General features: G+C 48.1%; 1 pseudogene; it reads left to right on the top strand.

Annotated features, from left to right (window-relative positions):
- Positions 1 to 235: 235 nt before the first annotated feature.
- LOC112548184 lies at positions 236 to 1,868 on the top strand (annotated as a pseudogene).
- Positions 1,869 to 16,392: the final 14,524 nt, after the last annotated feature.

Here is a 16,392-nt window from a genome sequence, read left to right as displayed (position 1 = left end):
GGAGGAGAGGACGGCCCAGCTAGAATGGGAATTAGAAGTGGCAAAGGCTCAGAAAGAACAAGCGGAGGCAAAGGCCACTGGGTTAGAACAGCGGGTACAAGCAGGGAAAAAGGAAGGAAGCTCCAAAGAAATCAGGTGCTTGATAGTGGCAGAAGCTGAGAGAACTCACTCACTAGAACAGCTTATCGCGAATGAAGCCCAGAAGAGCCGAGATAGGGAAGAGAAGCTGCAGAAGATGCAGAGGGAGATGACAGCATGGATGGCAAGGTCTCCTGAAGCCTGCACAACCCAGGCAGGGGAACAGAAGGAGATGCGACAGAAGTTGGAGGTGTCAAGAAGCCTAATAGACATCCTACAGAAAGAAATCCACAGCCAGGAGGACCGAATAGAGGGGTTGCACGACGAGTTGGAAGACTGGCAACAGAAGTGCATACTTGCAGAACACCTAACACAAGAGCTGCGGGACAAACTGCTTGAAAGCCATACCCAAGCAGAAGAAACTGGCAAGGTGGTCGCGCAGGAGATGGAAAAGGTAAAAGCTCACATGACAAAGTACAAGGCTCTGAATGATCAAAACTTGTCCCTTGAAAGGGAGTTAGAGGCCAGGGAGAGAGAGAACAATGGGTTACGGTCCCAGTTACAGAGTGTGGAGGTGGAAAAAAACCACCGTGGAGAACAGGTACAGTTCCTTAAAACCCTCCTAGAAGACAGCTCGGCTAAGGAGGCAGTGACTAACACAGAGAGGGAGCAGTCACAGCTTCAAATGCAAACCTTAAGGCAGCAGATTCAGGCATGGGAGGCAGAAAATAAAATGCTACAGGCAGCAAGCGGTCAGACGGCTACAAGAGGCCAAGATCCTGGGGAGTCGGAGGTGCCAGTGGTACCAAGTATAGCAACTCAGGCAGAAGTAGGACAGAAGGCTCAAGTGGTGAAGTTCGCAGATGCAATGCAAGACGCTGGAGACGCTGGAAGCCTGACTAGCGGAATGTGTGATTACGGTTAAGTCCGAATGCCTAGAGCAGCGCCAAGAGATGGAAGTAGTGAAAGGATCCCTGAGGGAAGTGGAGGCGCAACTAACGAACACATAGCTAAGGGCCCGGAAACCTCCAGAACAAGTGAAGTTCCCTGGAGACTGAGGCCCAGAGGATCCAAGAGAGGAGGCCAAACCAGGGCAACTGGAGGGAAGCAACCGAGAGAAAGGATTGGTAGGGGCAAAGCCTATAGGCCTACAAGAAGAGGTCCTGCCAGCCCTCCTGGAATGCTGGAATAGGAGATGGGACCAATGGGTGGAGTATCATGTGGAGGAGATGAGCCGTCTAAGACTTCAGCTGGGGGAACTCTGTAAACCTCAAGCTAAGGGGGGAATTACAGTACCCAGTCAGAGGCAGCCAGTGGAAGGAGACATAACAGATGTATGGACAGCAGGGAAAGGTGAACAGGCTAGCCCAAGGAGGGAGACCTGTAGGTTGGTTCACCAGGGTAGTACACAGGTGACACAAGGCCTGAGGCAACATGGGTCAGAGACGAGCCCCAGGAAAAAGGGGTCAGTGAAACCCAGAAAAGAAAGTTGGGCTAAGGAGCCAGAGATACAGAGGAGGAAACGATCACCCAAAGGGGGGCATAGGCCTGGGAAGAGACCTCAGATTTATGTGAATAATATCCCAGGACAGGTCAGGTGGTGGACTTTAAGAAAACTTGTTGAAGCAAAAGTCAGGGGTGTGGCCTATGTAAAAACTTAAAGGGGACCTAAAGGAAGACCCACCGGCCAAGGGAAGATCGAGTTTTGGGAGGAAGAATATGCGCGGAGGGCATTGAGGAGACAGTGGGAGATCTGGGGAAGGCTTCAGGATCTCCAGAGACACTATTAGCAGAGTGAGAAATCCCATAATTGGCCCTGGGCGGGGGGGGAAAGACCAGAGTATATAGGGGTTGGACCTAGACGAGCTGAAAGTGAGGGGGAGAAAACCCCCAAAAAGTAGGCAAGAGCCCCGGGCAAGAAGCTCAACTGACCGAAGTCCACCCTACCAAGATTGGCTAATGTGGGGAGACTGCCCGTGGCGGGGTAACTCCCATTAAATCCCACATGGTGCGCCTTGGGGAAAAGGCAAGCAGGAGGTGCCTGAAAACCTCTGCCACCAAGTGTCAGAATTGTTGGCGGGCCAGTACAAAAATTCAAGAGGGCTGAGACGAAGGAGGTGAGGTGGAAAAGAACGAAGACCCATCCTGGTGAGTCTGGGTCTTGAGGGGGGAGCTGTCGCACAGTACTTAGGTGCCCTGCTCCTTTAAAGAGGGGAAACTACTAAGGAAAGAGCCCTAGCAGTGAGTGAGGAGCCCCAGCTGCTGGTTACCAGGGCAATCAGAGGGAGCTAGTGGCCCACACCTGCCAGGGGTCAGCTGATTGGAAGGGGCAGGGCCTGGCTCACATATAAACCCTAGGGCTGAGGCCAGGAGGGCAGTTCCCTGCCAGCAGCCAAGGGGGAAGGGGCTCTCCCAGAGCAAGCAAAGGAGAGAGAGGCCTGACTGCAGGTACAGTCTCTGATACTGGTGAGGGATGGAGCACCCCTGGGGTGGCTTGAATGATGTTATAGCCAGGCAGCTTGGATTTATGTTATAGCCAAGGGGCTTGTGTTTTGTGCTTGCTGTTTAAGACCAGTGGCTTGGCTATTAGGGGAAGGAGGAGGCCTCATAGGGGACCCACGGTAGCATGGGGACCCTGGCACCAGAGAGGGCGTGGCATTTGGGATGCACCGGCCCCGGTGCCAGAGAGGGCGTGGCATTTGGGGTGCACCGGCCCCGGTGCCAGAGAGGGCGTGGCATTTGGGGTGCACTGGCCCCGGTGCCAGAGAGGGTGCAGCATTTTGGGGGTCCACCAACCCTGAGTGCCAGTGAAGGCGCAGTGTGAGACAGGGCCATGGAGAGCCCGAGCGCCAGGAAGGCACAGTGCGAGACAGGGCCGTGGAGAGCCCAGGGAGGTGCATGACGAACAGATCCAAGGAGGTGATACTCCCCATCTATCGGGCGCTGGTCAGACCGCAGTTGGAATACTGCGTGTAGTGCAATTCTGGGTGCCGCACTTCAAGAGGGATGCAGATAACCTGGAGAGGGTCCAGAGAAGGGCCACTCATGTGGTTAAGGGCCTGCAGACCAAGCCCTACGAGGAGAGACTAGAGAACCTGGACCTTTTCAGCCTCCGCTAGAGAAGGTTGAGAGGCGACCTGGTGGCTGCCTATAAGTTCATCACGGGGGCACAGAAGGGAATTGGTGAGGTTTTATTCACCAAGGCGCCCCTGGGGGTTACAAGAAATAATGGCCACAAGCTAGCAGACAGCAGATTTAGATTGGACATTAGGAAGAACTTCTTCACAGTTCGAGTGGCCAAGGTCTGGAACGGGCTCCCAAGGGAGGTGGTGCTCTCCCCTACCCTGGGGGTCTTCAAGAGGAGGTTGGATTTGCATCTAGCTGGGGTCATCTAGACCCAGCACCCTTTCCTGCCTACGCAGGGGGTCGGACTCGATGATCTATTGAGGTCCCTTCTGACCCTAGCATCTATGAATCTATGACAAGGGGGCCAAATTATCTTTTATCTTTACCATCAAAGACATGGTGGGCAAGAATGGGGGGTGCCTTTTGGGCCAACTTGGCACGGTAAGGGGGCCTTGGGGTAGTCACGGCCATCCTACAGGACCCCGCGCTGTTACACACAGACTTCTATACAAGTCCTCCCAGTGGGGCACAGTCCTCCCACAACAGGATACCATCCTGATCATGAGGGAGGTGTCCCTCTCCTGTCTGTTTCCTCAGTGCCGGTTCACCACCCAGCAGGCCACCACCTGAGCTGTAGCACTTGTATCCTTCCTAGAGATACAGCCTCCATCATCGTCAGTTGCAATCCCACGATTTAATGATGATCCTCCTGAACCGCGTTTACTAGTACTTCTAGTTCTTCTTGCTTCTACTACTTGTATTAGATGACTAGTAGATTGTCCTGCTAGTTTTCTGCCTATGATCTTCTTATAATTTCCTATGTTTTCTTTTATTCTTAGGCCTGGATCATTCTCCAAGCTGCCCTGCCCTTTACTTGAAGGCCTTTGTCTATGCCTCCACTAAACCTAGCATAAAGTCCTCTTTGCTAAATTAGTGAGTCTAGGTGCAAAGATGCTCTTCCCTACTTCATTAGGTGGATCCCCTCTCTGCTTCTCAGGGCTTTTTCTTAGATCCTCCTTCCTCACTCTCTTCCTACCCTATGTTCAGAAAAGTCAAAGCCCAGTTAAATCCATCCAACTCTTTTACCTTTGCTGCTATGAATACCGCATGTGCTTTCTGAGGAGCCTTTTGGAAAGAACACTTTTATAACTACACCAGAGCTTAGCTCAAAAATTCACATGATATTCCTGGCAACTCTTGTTATATAGGAATTAATTAAAACTGGGTTCTTCTGTTTCGGGCAATTTCATGACCAGACCCACCGTGAGACATTGATCATGAGAGATAAGAACCACCACTACAGGCAATCATACTGCACCACAAATCTTGACTAAAATGGTCCAGGCAGGATAGTTCCAATCAAAACCACCAATTAAAGTGAACAGAGAAGAAATGAAATACAACAGTCCTGATGATGACCTACATGTTCCATGCTTATGATGAATAAAGCCATGACCCTTGGACTCATGCCCAACCATATATGAATTTGACTCTGAAAATCAGGTAGGGCCTTTAGGATGTTGTCATTGTAAGGTTTCATGTCTTGCTACTGTTTTGACTAATTTACTAACAGTAATTTGGGATCAGATTCTTAGCAGTGCTAAGTATGTATGTAAATGTGATGCATAAACTTCTGAAGTATACACTAAACTAAAGAAGAATGAAATGGTCAACATGATGATTATCTCTTTCTTTGCTTGCACAAAACCTTCCTAGTCTCCTCAGTGGTATCATGGGCTTCACCAGGAATGTGTAGGGCCTGTGAGCAGGAGTGGATTGGTAGAGAGTATTCAAACTACTGGAAGGACTGCTGACAGAGAATTGCTACTACGCCAGTGAGACATGAACTTCCCAGGTAATCAAATGCAAATCTTGAGAGTATTGTGAGGGATAGGACAACACCAAAACGTGTAATAACCCAGGGAAGGATGGCTAGGGTGTTAGAAATTGCATGATGACAAAAAGGAAATCTTGTTTCTTGCTACTATGGTGTATCACTTTATTTAAAAATGATGAAATCACTAATTAGAACTTTCTCTCTGCATTTCTTTGGAAAAAAATTAAAAATGTATAAGCCCCTCTGTACTGTGTATGTATATTTTATTGCTGTATAATTGGGATCTTCATTAGTTCCCCGGGTGGTGCAGTGACAGCCTTTTCATGTGATACAGACATTAATGCATTGAGATACAGTTTTCTTCTTTTTCTAAGATGCGCCTTCTAAAAGAGTGCAGCCCATCCTAATAAGGATTTATGTACAAAGCCCCCTTTTTGGGGGAACATTAGCTGCTTTAGTGTAGTTGAAAGACAAGTTTTTGATTGCAGCAGAATGGGGGCAAAACATTTGGAGACTGAAAAAGTGTTAATCATGTTAATTCCAAACCCCAGGGTATAATTGCTTCTGCTCTCAAACAAAATGTTACTTTTATCTAAATTACTAAAGTGGGAAAAGTGCAATCCAGTCTAATTTAGCACTGAAGTTCCAGCGTAGACACACAGAACAGGGGTGTTGGGGAGTTCTAACCAACAACAGTACTCCACACACTTTCAGATTTTTTTCCCCCCCCCCTATCAGCACTTGGATCTTTCACTATTACTGATAGTGCCCTGCAAAGGGGGCTACCTCATGGCAAAGCTAGTAGGCAGAGCTGCCACACTTCAGAATGGACGTGTTGAGACTAGAAGGCAAGATGGGGACATGGTAAGAAGAAAAAGGGGACTGTCCATGGAGAGAGAACAGTCTCTTATCCCAGGATTGTTTATGTATTTTTGTTACAATCATTGGATTTAAAAAAAAAAAAAAAAAAGCATAACAGAAATAATCCTGTGGTAAAGACTAAATCTCAAGTCTCTACACTCCAGGCTAAGCTCTCTCACCACTAGCTACAGAGCCAGATTCCCTTGTGCTTACTCTCCTTATTAGGGCTATGAGAAGCTTTGGGCGCCGATTTGATTCAGAGGAGATTTCGCCTGATTCAGTGGCCAAATCTTCGAATCCAAATCGAATCAGGAGACTAATAAAACGGTCTGAATTGATTTGAAGCCTCTGAATCGATTTGGAAAAGATTTGAAGATTCAGTAATTCGGGCAGTCCTTGCTCACCGCTTCAGTGATTGCCCGCTCCCCTCCCCACCCCACCCTGCCTGGCAGCAGCCAAGGTGTGTGGGGCACTTTTTTTTTTTAAGCCAGGACACTGGGGCCAAGTGGGCAGTCATTGATGGGGCTGAGAGAGAGGGTAGGGGATGGGGCCTGTTTGATTTGGAGATCTGGCTGATTCAGCGGCAGCCAAATCTCTGAATCACGTTCAGCTGAATCGATTCAGGACAGTGATTCAAATCACCGAATAGAAATACTATTCCCCAAATAGACTGAATCCAAAGTAAATACTAGCCGCTTCGCACAGGCCTACTCATTATGGTTCCCATAACTGTACTCCTAGCTGCCCAGCTCCAAAAGGAGGGACAGAGCAGGACCCCACTCAGCCTATGGTATAGTTCATGGTTAGGACATTCTCCTGAAAAGTGGGAGACATGGGTTTGAATTCCCCTAAGGCTGAGGAGGGTCTAGAACTGAAGTCTCCCACTTCCTGGGTAAGAGTCCTAACCAGGGGTGGATTGAAATAGGGTGCAGTAGCATAGCTGCATCCCCCTTTTAGATTGCATGGCACCGTGGGAGCCTTTGGGGACTTTATAAAGCAGGGGAAAATCCTCCTCCCTTCCAGCTCAAAGGCTCTGCCCCTTTTCCCTCCTCTCTGCCCCCACCTGATTTTCCTCACTGCTCTGAGGGTAGGGAAACACCTGAGTCCTTCCTGTCCACTCTGTGGGGGCTGGGCTCAGCTGGGGACAGGGACAATAGCAGCAGGGATGGATGTGGTTCCCCTCCCCAGTGCTGGCTGTGGGCAGGGTGGGGGGAATTACTCTCTGGCAGCTATGTTGCTGCTGTCTCCTCTCCAGCTGAGCCCAGTCCCTCCTCAGCCCCGCTGGCTCTGGAGCTTCCCTGCTTCTAAGCAGTGGCAAAAGCAGCAGCAGCAAGCACAGGAGCTGAGGAGGGAGGGGAAAATGAGGGAAGGGGCTGTGCCTTTGAACAGAAAGGGGAAAGGAAGAAGGATTTTCTCCTGCTTTAGGGGCTTAAAATGTCTCCTGAGTTTCCTGCAGTGTGGTCTGCCTACATTGGCTGGGGAAGAGGAGGCTGGGAGCAAGGGGTGTAGCCACCTCTGCAGTGCAGGTTGCTGCTCCTGCACTCTGCCTTTGGGAAATCCTGGATCTACCCTGGTCCTAACTACTAGGCTTTTGGGCAACAGGTGGTTAACTGTATCACCACTGGCCCATTACGCACCTACTCTCAGCAGAACTATGTATTCTGGATCCAAAGCAAGCATAACTATCCCTGGTTAAGGCCCAGCTTGACAAAGCCCTCGTTGGAACGATCTAGTTGGAAATGGCCCTGCTTTGAGCTGGGGATTGAACTAGATGACCTCCTCAGGTCCCTTCAACCCTAATTTTCTATGATTCTATGTAAACTCTTTATATGAGTTGGAGTGAAAAAGCACCTCTTTATTTAGTGTTTCCTATCAGCTACCCTTATGTAGCTGCTCTGGGCTCTCTGAATCATTCTTTGGAGGTGTTGATATCTTCCTGTTCTGTATAGAGGATACCTAACACTATCTTCAGCTAGCTCTTCAGAAGTGCCAAAGCCACCCATTCACTGTGGAATGTTCATAGGTACTTGAAGTGGCAGCAAAGGCTCCTCTTCCTGGTGCAAACCACCTACATTTTATGCATTCCAACATGACCATAGGTGCTCAAGCTCTACATTACTAGGAACAACCCTCTTCTCTAAGAAGTACGCTCATGCCAATGTTAAGTCAGAAGTTACACAAATACGTATTTTAAGACATGTATTTGTGATCCTAAAAATTATTGCCAAAAAGTAGTCCTATACTTTTTATATTGTGGAAACATGATCATATTACTAGTGTTACAAGAAATGTACAGAATATTGATGCCAGGTATTCTAACTTGCTGATGCAAAATTGTCCGATACCATAAATGATGCTTCAATTATTTTATTGGAATAAAGCCAGCTTCAGATTCCCTAGATGGCAGAACAGACTGATGTGTCTCAAACTGTGATGGCAAAGCTTAGGCTATGGGGTAAACTAAAATGATTCATTCACCCCCACTGAGTTGGGCTTATTTTTTTAAAAATTAATTAAAATTTGCTTAAAAGTTTAACTATGAGCAAAATATAGAAGGAAAATACTGAATGCATTAAATCACACAGAACCTCCACAAGGATCGGCAGCTGCTTCCCCAAGTAGATGCTGAAGAAGCGTATTCTAACATTGAATGTGATTGTTTTTTATGCCTAGTCATTAAGTGTTAGAGCAAATGAGAATAATTAATAAATTGTATCACAACATCCTTATGTCTACAGGTTTCACCAGCACCATGACTTCTGACCAGCTCATTTGTGACAGAGCAGGCTGTCCCTTTCCACTTCTACTTTTGACACCCAGGGTTGAATTATTCTCTTAGCTGCTGTCAAATCACTAAGAAATATAAAAAGTTACATTTGGAAAGTGGGAAGTAGAAACTCTATGGGCAAATGTAACAGACTCAAGCTATTTGCTCAGCATGTAATACCTCCTGGTGGTCAGATCAGCCTGTCCAAGCTCCCTGGTCCCCTTTTACCTCTCACTTGTCATGATTGGATCTTTTAAGTCTTTTAACTTATTATAACGTTGTTCAAACTTTTTTGCTCGGCGAGTCAGATTGGCAGTGGCTGGTCTGTCCATAGGCCAGATCCAGCTGGTGTTCCTGATCCGGCACCCAGGTGGACAAGGAAGGCACCATCTGGCCATGTGGAAGGAGGTGGGGGAGCAGGCCAGGCCCAACACAACCCTGCAAGGGAAAGGATTTTGACCCAGCCCTGTGGAGAGAAAAGGGGGTATGACCAGACCCCAGCCCCACCCTGCAGAGAGGGAAGGAGATGTGGCCTTGTGGGGGGGGGGAGGGCCCCAACCTGGCCCCACAGTGTGGGGGAAAGAGAGTTATGGTATGGCCCTGATCCAGAAGCGGGGGTAAGCAGCCCTGCAGGGGAAGGGGGCTGTATACCAGCCTGGCCCCAACTAGCTACACAGGGCTTGGGGTTTAGAAATTTGGCAGGGGGGAGGGTGGCCATATTAATGGCTACCATGTCCCCACTGCTAAATTTCCTGACCTGCGGAGAGGCCCACAGGCCAGATGCAATGGCTCTGAGAGCTGCATTTGGCCTGCAAGCACCCTTAACTTACTATAATGGAAGAAACCAAGGGTTAGAAGACTATGACATACATATCTCTTGCTGGTTTTATACAGAAGTTTACACATTTAGAGAATCTCACTGAAGCAGGCTGAACTATTTGTGGTTAACCACTTACTAGTATTCCATCTATTAAGTCTTTTTTCTCTTCACAAGTAATCTGCAAACAGAGTTTGGCTTTATGCATATATATGTTAGTTTATTTAAAATATATATATTTTAGGGGAACATATTTCAGTCTGTGGACTGCTTGTGAACTACTCGGCTTGGTTGTGTTTTCAACTATTTGTTATTCTACCTGTCATTCAAATCACCTGGTATTACTTTTTGCTCATGATCAAATGACCGAGACTTTTATAAACAGGTGGAAGAAAAGCAAAGCATTTTTAGGATGGCTGAACAAGCTTTTACAGCATAAAGGTTAGTGTAAGCACATTTTCACATTAATTCACAAGACTTTCACTTCCTGCAAATACAATAAGAATTTTAAAAATGCTCAATATTAACAATAATTAACAATATCTGTGCGTGCCCTCGTGCCCTATATAAAGCTCAGGCAAGAAAGCGAAAATTATGCCAAATGACTGAGAAATTCAAGAGCAGCTGCAATATGGTATTCAGGAACTTAAAAAAAAAAAAAATTATTAAGGCCAGATCCCCATCTGTGTAAATGGCATAGCTCCACTACTTTAACTTCCACTGGGCCTGGGCCTATGTATGCTATCTAAAGATCTGGCTCTTAATTAAAGAATAGTATTGATATTGTTAAAGGGTTAAGGAGCGACTGAGTGTAAATGGAGCTGGCTCACTAAATGCTCCCATGCATGAGCATCGCCTTAGGACACGATAACATCTTTCGTAGGCGACATGATGGAAAATAAAGTATTAACTCACTTGAGTAGATTAAGACTAAATACTGGATCTCAGATATTGAGTTGCCTCATTAACTTCAATTAAGAGCCAGTTTTGGCAGCTCCATAGGTTAGGAATCTGCAGGGCTGTAGGAATCATAGGATCATAAAAAATTAAGGTTGGAAGGGACCTAGGAGGGCATCTAGTCCAACCCCTCGCCCAAAGTAGGACCATCCCCAACTATATCATTCCATCCAAGGCTTTGTCAAGCCAGGTCTTAAAAACCTCCAAGGATGGAGATTCCAGCACCTCTCTGGGTAACCTGGTTCAGTGCTTCACTACCCTCCTAGTGAGAGAGTTTTTCCTAACATCTAATAGGCCTGTGCGAAGCAGCTAGTATTTGCTTCGGATTCAAATTCGGCCAATTCAGGGGACAATGATTCAATTTGGTGATTTGAATCACTGTCCTGAATCAATTCTGCTGAATCTGATTCGGAGATTCAGCTGCTGCCAAGTCTCTGAATCTCCGAATCAGCCCCATCCCCTGCCTGCTCTCCCAGCCCAGCAATGGCTGCCCTGCCCGTCCCAGCTCCCCACCCTTTGGGGGGAAAAAAAGCCCCACTCACCAGGTGCTGCCAGGTGGGAGGGGAAGGGGGGGACAAACCTGAAAAACCTCCACACACAACGTTCCTGCCAGTGGGAGGTGATCCCTGCTGCCCCCTACCATGTGGGAGGCTCTGCATGAGCCCCCTTGTCCCAGGGAGACGGTTGACGGGGGACGGGGAACCCTCCCCGCAGTAGGACAAGAGATAAGGATGACCCACCTCTATAAAGAAAGCCCTGAAACCAGGGTAAACTTACCAGTTTCAGACCAAGAAGGACGGGATGAGCCACACCGGGAAGAGCCACTGGCACCGGTTAGAGCCGGCTCAAGTGGCTGACATCATCATAGAATGCCATCCGGCTGGAATAAAAGCCGGCACTGGCAGAGACGTGGGGAGAGTGAGGGAGACGGCCAGTGAGGATGGTGCTCTCCATGCCGAGCACAGGCAGCACTGGCGTGCAGTTGAAGAGCTGGTGTGAGGAAAGGAAGAGAGGTCCTCGGCAGGAGGGAGGACCCAGAGCAATGTCAAGGGGTGGCTCAAGCCCCAGGCATGAGGGCTGTGAGGGAGGAGGGGCTGCTAGCCTATTCCCTCAGGGGTTTTTTGTATTTTTTTTTTTCCATTGGCATTCCTTTCGGGTTTTCCTTTTCTTTTACTGTGGCCAGGGTACAGGCTCTGCTCCAGAAGATGGGAGCAGTCTTAGACCCACAGCAGGTGGCCAGCTGGCCTTGAAGAAACACCAGAAGGTCAGGGCAAATCAGCTGCTCCAGGAGCACAGGCAGTGTGCAGACCTAGGACTGGTGCAACCAGAGGACAAACCACACAAAGACCATCTGACTCGTCCTGGAGGCTGGCATATGGAAGGGGTGTAAGGGAGGTGGAGCCCCACAGATACCCATCAGGAGGCAAGACCCACCTGGGAGAGTCCTCAGAAGGGGAACCCACCACTGTAGATTCAATCAAAGTTGTGGCAGGAAAGTTTCTGGGCTTTGCCCAGGGTGATCAAGGACCCCTCCAGAGGTCACAAGACCCCAAGCAATGCCCAACACCAGGTGCACGTGCTAAGGCAGCTTGTGAGCATATCCTTAAAGCTAGGCAGGCACACCCCCAAAGCCCCGAGATGGCTGCAGGAGTGGTGAGTCCCAGGGCTTGTCTCCATTTATTTTTTCTTAAAGGGCCAGAGCTGGCCTGGGCGGGGCACCCATGGGGGGCTGGGGGAATGAGGGGGTCAGGGGGCTCATGGAAGAGCCTCACATGCAGTGTGGGGCAGTGGAGGGACAGCAGGGATCGCTCCCCCCCGCCTGACAGCACCCGGTGAGCACGGGGCTTTTATTTAAAGGGCTGGGAGCTGGAGCAGGTGGGGTAGCCATGGTGGGAGGGCTGGGGGAACAGGCGGGGGCTGGGGGAGCAGGCAGGGGTCTCCCCATGGTCCCCTCCCTGAACTCCTCCCCACCCCTAGTACTTACCAGCTTGGAGTTCAGCTGCAGCCACCAGGGACTGTCCAAATCATCAAAGCTCTCTGAATCTTTTCTGAAGATTTGGAGAGCTTTGAATTGATTCAGACCTTTTAATTGGTCCCCTGATTTGATTCAGATTCAGAGATTTGGCCACTGAATTGAGCCAAATCTCCTCTGAATCGAATCATCACCCAAGCTTCGCACAACTCTATCTAACCTACAATTCCCTTGCCACAACTTGAGACAATTTCTCCTTGTTCTGTCATCTGTCACCACTGAGAACAGTCTAGCTTCATCCTCTTTGGAGCCACACTTCAGGTAGTTGAAGGCTACTATTAAATCCCCTCTCAGTCTTCTCTCCTCTAGACTAAAAAAGCCCAGTTCCCTCAGCCTCTCCTCAGAAGTCATGTGCTTCAGCCCCCTCACCATTTTTGCTGTTGGTCTCTCTCCAATTTGTTCACATCCTGTCTGTAGTGAGGGGCCCAAAACTGGACACAGTACTCCAGATGTGGCTTCACCAGTGCTAAATAGAGGGGAATAATCACTTCCCTTGATCTGCTGGCAAGCTACTACCAATGCAGAAGATGAAAAGTAGACCCAGATGTCCATGTTTAAGTACCTTAAAGTGTGATAGACCCCTGGGGTGTGTGTGTCTCAGGGAGTATTTACCCTCCTATGTACTTATTCTATTTTTTATTGACTTCTAGGTTTTAATGTCAGAAGGGATCATGATCATCCAGTCTGTGTAGCAAAGGCCATTACATTTGACATAGTTACCCTTGTACCTTTGATTTGATGATATCAAGAGAGAAATGGAGAATCTACCACTTCCCAGTGGTTGATTCCCCCCACCCCCTTAGAAATGTATGCTTTCTTTCTCATTTACATTTGTTTGGCTACCATGTTCAGCCATTAGGTTGACTCTCACATAAGTCTGACTTTCTCTCATAATTAAGATTCCTTCAGTACCCAGTACACCCCTTCCCCCTTTGAAGGTACATATAAATTATAATCTACTCATATTTTGATTTCTTAAATCTTTTTAAAAAAAAACTAAACAGACGATATTTCTAACTCTCTCACTGTAGGGCAATTTATCCAGCTCTAGAATAATTTTTGTGGCTCTTTTCTATGCCTTCCCAAATTTTTTCAGCCCTCTCTTAAATATAGGTTATATTCAGAATTCTAGTGTTGGATTTACCTATGTTATACACGGAGATAAAGCCCCTCACTACTCCTCTTTTATACATCCAAAAATTACATTTGTTCTTTGACCACAGCAATACCCTAAGAGCTCACTTTCAGTTGTTCATCCACTCTGATTCTTAAATCATTGAGTCACTGCCACCCTGACACAGACCTTCATTCTGAAAGTATGGCCTGAGTTTCTTGTTCCTAATAGGCAGACAAGGTTATTTGGGTAAATCTGATATCTTTTATTAGACCAACTTAAATAGTTGGAAAAATTCTTCTTCGCAAGCTTTTTGGTATAAATACCCTTCATCGGGCTGAGGAAGCATCTGCAGTCGGTGTGTTCTCTTCCTGGATGTAGCTGCTTCCTCAGCCTGGTGAAGGGTATTTGTACCCAGAAGCTTGCTAAGAAGAATTTTTCCAACTATATAAGTTGGTCTAATAAAAGATATCAGATTCACCCAAAGAACCTTGTCTGCCTATGTCCTTTGACCAACACGGCTACAACCTATACACTTCTTCCTAACTGTACAACTTTGCAATGGGCGGTTTTCAAATATATTTTGCTTGTATGGGCCTAGCTTACTAGCAATCCTAAGTGCTCTGTATTGACTGCCTTGGCCTCCTCATTATTTATCACTCCATCATCATCTGCACATTTTATCAGCAGCAATTTTACGTTTACTTCTGCATCACTAATGATGAATAGCATTGTGCCTAGTACCAATAATTGCCTGAACATGCCTAAGACCAAAAAGACGAGAAAATGAATAAAAAAGGAGTGATAACAGCAGCCCCACACTAGAAATTCTCTTATTTAAAGATGACTCTCTACTGGCATCTACTTCTTCAAGATGCCTTTAGCAACTTATATTCCAAGATGTATTTAAAAAAAACCTAACATTAGTGCAACTTTTTAAGGATCCTTGGGTGCAACTTATCTGGGCCTATTAATATAGTAGACATTGTTTTACATGCTGCCTAGGTAAAATGAGACTGGAAAATATTAGTTATCTTTTGTATGCAGCTGTATCTAATATTTGGGCCAACCTTTTCAAAGCATCTATTTATTTTGTAATTCAAAAAAGTGAGTACAGTAAAAGCTGTGTTATCCGGCATCCCCCGGGAATGGGGAAGACTGGATAACAAAATATGCTGGTTAATTGAGCGGCCCCGGATGCCGCTTCTCCTGCTGCATCTGGGGCGTCCCTCCGCCCCTCCCATGGCATTGCCACCCCTCTTGTAGGCCCTGCGGGCCCCGTGGGACAGGGAGGAGGGCCCTGCACAGCCCCATGCAGCCTGTTATGCCCCCAGGCCATGGGGGCTCGGCAGTGCAGGCTGCTTTGCCCCAGGTGGTGGGGGCTCAGAGAAACTAGAAGTGCCATGGTGGGCACTTCTGGTTTCACTTTTCCTTACAAGCTAGCATGCTGGTTAACAGAGCATGCCAGCTTGTAAGGCGCCGGTTACCAGACAGTTTACTGTATCCCAATTTGGGTGCTCAAAAAATGAGAGTATCCAAAATAAATGGAGGTTATAATGCACAATAGCTATTTTTGTATATATTTGTAATTCCAGTAAATTTAAAGATTAAGAAGATATTGCCCCTTTCCCTTGATGAGGGATGGGGGGAATGGGGTTTTCTTTTTTCATTTCCTATTTTTGCTGTGGCTGTATGAAGATATAAACTAAGTGTCATATAATGTCATGGGTTCTGTAACAGGTCGCTCTTCCCAGCACCATCTTCCTAGTACTCCGCGCCCTGCGTGGGGCGCCCTTGGATCCTTCTTTAGGGTTCTTAGGTCCAGCCCTATACTTGCCTGCCACGTCTTGATGGAAATTATGATGATGTTCTTGCAAGCGGGAGGCTGCCTATTGTACTGCCCCAATGCCAGGGGGCGCTATCTGCGGCTCCGCTTCCTCCCCTACATCACAAGTCCACGCCTCACCAATGTAATGGACGTTATTCTGTCCCTCTCTCTGTCTTCATGCCCTCTCTAGCACCTGGGCTCTCCGCAGCCCTGTCTCTCTCTCCGTGCCCCCTCTGGGGCTCCTCAATAACGTGGCCCTCTCTCCGGGCCTTCTCAATAATGCCGTCCTCTTCTCTGGGGCTCCTCAATAATGCCACCCTCTTCTCTAGGGCCTTCTCAAGCGCTGCCCCCTTCTCTAGGGTTCCTCAAGCGCTGCCCCCTTCTCTGGGGCTCTCTCAGTAATGCCGCCCTCTCTTGGGGCCTTCCCAGCAATGCCGCCCTCCTCTGGGGCTCTTCTACAGTGCTGCCTCCTTCTCTGGGGCTCACCACGCTCGCACTGGGCTTCTTAGCAACGCCCCCTTCTCTGGGGCTCCTCAACTGCCCCTCTCTGAGGCTGGGGTCTGTGTACCCCCAATGCTGCACCCTTGCTGGCATTGGGGTTCCCACACTAGTGTGAGTCCCCTATGAGGCCTCCTCCAACCCCTAGTAGCCTCACCCAAACCACCGGTTTAACAAATAGCAACACAAACACAAGCCTCTTGGTTATAACGTAAACAGAAGCCGCCCAGCCATAACGACGTTCAATCCTACCAGGGATCCTTTCTCTCTCCGCAGTATCAGAACATGGCTGACAGTTCCCTCCTCCTCAGCTGCCGGTAGGGAACTGCCAGCCTGGCCTCAGCCCCTGGGCTTTATAAGGGAGCCTGGCCCTGCCCCTTTCAATCAGCTGGCCGCCGGCAGGTGCGATCTCTTGCTCCCTCCAGTTGCCCTGAAAACCAACATCTGGGCTCCTTATTCACTGCTAGGGCTCTTTCC

This window comes from Alligator sinensis, unplaced genomic scaffold (assembly GCF_000455745.1).
Source record: "Alligator sinensis unplaced genomic scaffold, ASM45574v1 scaffold461_1, whole genome shotgun sequence".
NCBI lineage: Eukaryota > Metazoa > Chordata > Crocodylia > Alligatoridae > Alligator > Alligator sinensis.
This window is presented reverse-complemented; position numbering and strand designations above follow the sequence as displayed.